The sequence below is a fragment of the Rhagoletis pomonella genome, unplaced genomic scaffold (genome assembly GCF_013731165.1).
Source record: "Rhagoletis pomonella isolate Grant_MI unplaced genomic scaffold, Rhpom_1.0 Rhpom_scaffold_00006, whole genome shotgun sequence".
NCBI lineage: Eukaryota > Metazoa > Arthropoda > Insecta > Diptera > Tephritidae > Rhagoletis > Rhagoletis pomonella.
Window position 1 is genome coordinate 71,306,782 of NW_023458560.1, and position 4,258 is coordinate 71,311,039.

The following is a 4,258-nucleotide window of genomic DNA, read 5'->3' on the forward strand; positions in this document are numbered from 1 at the left end:
AAATTGCCATTAAAATTTTGCTATGCATATAGTTTACAAAAGCAGGGTGATGCAATACAAATGTTACGTTTTTTAATTGAATTGTAAATTTTATGCTACTTTTTAAACATTGATTTTCAAAAAAAAATATATATATTTATTTTCATGTTTTTCTTAAAGTTACAAGTAGTTATTATAACAAAAAAAAAAAAAAAATATTTGCTTGCTTCTTGCCTACCAAATTTAGCCCGTTTCGAACACGCCAGCTTACTACGCGCCTTGAAATAATATTTGTTCTTTATACTTATATACTTTTATGCACATAGATGCACTTTTGTATGTACGAATTCAATGAATTGATTTTTTTTTCGATCTGAAATTTCTTAATGTTTGAAAAATTACTGCCGTGTTTTCAAATTTATTGGCTGTTCTTTATCGGCGTTGGTTTCCGCTTTTTTGTGCTGTGGAAATGTGTTAATATTATGTATATGCATGCAAATATTTTTTTATATTTTTCTTGTTGTTGTTTGCAATGAAATGCGCAATGTTCTTCTTTTTTGTTGCTGTTGTTGTCTTAGTCGCACTTAATTACATTTTGATTTTGAAAATAGTATCCGATTTTGTGTTTCTCCAACTGAATTGAACTGTCAAATGCCAATTAAATACACTTCCTATATTTTTTTTATTTTTTTTTGGAAATTTCGGAAATTTTTCTTCGTACTTTTTGCGCTGCAGTCTTTTAAACTGCCTTAGCATGAAGCGACTTTTTTGTTGTAATTTGTACTGTTTTCATATTTTTATTCAATTCTATTTGTCTGCCTTTTTCGATTTTAATGGTCTTTAATGTTTTATTCGACGTTTAGAACCCCTTCTGGATCCTCTTAGTTTTAGGTTAGTGCGCTTGTGTTTTGGAAACGTGTTTCTGTGGATCTTCTGTCAACAAGATGATGACATCTTTTTTCTTTATGAAATAAGTGTGAAAAGACATTTTGCGCGACAGAAGCGTTTTAAGCGTGCGATGTGTATGAGGTGTTTTTACAGTTTTTGTACCATTCTTTATGTGACTGAGTGTGTTCTGTGGAAGCATGAGATGATATATTTCAGTGTACGATAGTTTTTTAAAATAAATATTTATTGTTATTAAAAAGTTGGAAATCAAATAAAAAATCCTCGAAATAAAATCAGAACTCATAATTGAGGCCGCTTACTCAAACATGGGTTTAATAGGCCCGCTAAAAGAATATATATTTTCACAATGTATGCGACGACTAAAAGTCTGAATTGAAAGCTCTCATGTGCTCGTGAAACCTCACATCAGCAACATTGAGAGCAAAAAATTAAGTCAAAGCTCTCATTTACATGTGAAAGCTCACATCGGCAAATTGTGCGAAAGCTCACTTTCGAGTGTAAACAAGCCCTAGATGTGTGTGCAAGCTTTCCGTTTTAGCCTATATTGTGTGAAAGTTCACAATTCCGAGTAAAAACTCAAAGTAATAAGTCATAACTTAAGTCGAGGATTGTTTACGGATGAAAATTAAAAATTTTTTTGTTGATATTCGTAGTAGTGAGATCTCAAATATTTAATACATTTTACTAGAATGCTTGCCAATTCTGGCTGCTGGCCTGAAAGTAAACTGTTCTCGAGAAACTTGTATGCATATTTTTATTTCTCAAATGGTTTGAAATGTGTTCTTTTATTTTCTTGTGCGTGACTGTTGTTTGTCTTAAAAAAAAATATATATGTGCGCTTTAAGACTTTTTAACTGTTCTTAATCTCACATGAATAGACTTGTCTTTGAATAGTTGTTTATGGTGCTTTTTCTGTTTCTTACTATTTGGTCTGTCTCTTACCTTTTATGTCGGTTTTCGTTTTTCACCGTTATTCACCGTTTTTCTATCACCTTCTCTGTTTTCTATCCCTTTTAAGTATTTGAACTAGAAACTTTGTGCGCGTCTTTAAAACTTCTTTAAAAATTGTGCGCTTTGGAAAAACGTTTGAAAGCTCGGTGAAAGCTTTCAAAGCACGAAATCAACAACATCGCCTTTTATTGGTTACCATAACTAGCAAGCTGTTAAGCAGCCACTTTTTAGCTGTAACTCTTTTCTGTAGACATCAGTTGGTCATACCGCAGTACTAATTATGGCAACCATTAACTGGTTATTATAACCATGTTTACTTTTACCGGTTAAGTAAACTGGTTATCTTAGCCAGCGCTCTTTTTTTTACTGATTTTTATATATTGTTGAATATTTTAAGATGTTTGTTGATTATATCTAAAATTTTCAAATAAATTATTTTTCTTATATATTATTAAACTGCAAAAAATTCGCATTCAAATTTCTCAAATTTTTTTCGCCTGCAATTTTTTTATTTTTTAACATTTAAAAAATTTTTTTTTTTAATTCTTCCTTTCAGGTTTATTTGAATTTTCTTTTAACTTATGAAAGCCTGTGCTGTTTTATTATACATATATATATTTTTTTCATTCAAAATAACAAATTTGCAAAATTCTACAATTTTTAGCAGCCCCCGAAGATAAGTTAAGTAAAATTGTATAATTTCGAAATTTTGCAAATAATGAGATTTTGAAATGTGCAACAAAGCGTTGGAAAATTTAGCTTTTGAATTATGACTAAGAAGTAAATTGTGTATGTATTGGGCGTTAGTATATGTGTACCTACACATGTATGTATATGTGTAAAGCATTATATAAACTTATGAGCCATAAGTGTGCAAATATATGCTAAATGATGGATGAATAAAAGATTCGGGTGATTTGCGCTTATTAGCGAAAGCTCACACTTAGTAATGGTAAGCTAAAAGCTATGTATTGAACATCGCTATTTCGATTGAAGGATCTCAATTGTTGGTGAAATCTTAAATATTTAAGTGAAAGCTTTGAAGTGTTTGTAAAAGCTTACAATTTTGGTAAAGCTTACTCAAATGAAAGCTCCCACTTGCATATGAATCTTAACATCGGTGTTCGTGTTAAAGCTTCCGCTACAGTTAAAATCTGTCATTTCATGGCATGTGAAAGCTCACAACTTATACTGAAAGCGCACTCTTCTAAACAGAGGCTTGCAAATGTATGTTAGCATGCGAAATTTACATTTACAATTTTTAGTGAAAGCTTCCACTTGCATATAAAATTTCACAACGAGGATTGTGTGGTGAAAGCTCACCCTCATAAGTGAAAGCTCTATTAGGAGTGCAGAAGCTGGGAAATTTATGTGAAAGCTCTTAAGTTTTAGGTAAACCTCGCCACTTTATGTAATGTGAAAGCATACAATTTCAAGTGAAAGCTCACTAATCTAAGTGACAACCTGCAAAAGCGCGTGAAACCTTCCTAAGCATATGAATAGTATGTTTCGCGCATTTAGTGTAAGCTGTGTTTTCGCCTACAAAAACTTTTACTTTGTGCTTTGTGATGTAATTTATCAATTAGTTTATTTCGCGCTAATAAGCTTTGTTGTCACAACAATATTTAAGTAGTTATGCAGGTAAAATATGTACATATATACACACACGACTAGTTAAAGTAGAAATGTATTTCGAATGATTTTTAATCTTGGTTTGGCTTAGTTTTATATATATTAATTTTCGCTTTAGCTTGGAATGCATCTGATGTGGTAAATTCATAATATACATAGTACATAATACAAGATTATTTTCAAAATGTAAATATATGTATACATATAGGTATAAGTGGATATAGTATTTAAATGTACATAATTACTTCGCTTGTTTCTTGTATGTATGTAAATATGCTGGTATGTTTGATAGTAGTTAATAATAATACATTGTAAATAGATATATGACTTTGCACATAGATTTTTCGAAGTTAACGTTTTTTTTGTTTGTTAATATTTATGTATGTATTAATAAGGTACACATTACACTGATATATGTATGTATGACACTCGTATATGGTATATGTGTGTATATATTTTTGTGGGTTTTCTGCTTGTTTGGTATGACATTGAAACATATAAATATTTGTATGTAAATTTGTGTGTGTGTATGATATTTTAAAATATTTTGCACATCACGTTACAAGTTGCAAGAATTTAAAACTAACACAAATAGTTGCTGTAGGAACATTCAGAAAAAATGGTTATTTGTAAAAATTTTGATTAAAACCTTTTAATTGATTCTTCTGTTTGTAAGAAGTGTTAGGTGGAGGATGGCTGTGGTAGTTGAATTTGTGAGTGTTTTTTTTTAGAGGGAATGCATTGAGCTTTAGCTGCTAAATTTGCTGTTGAACTCGTGTAAATAAAA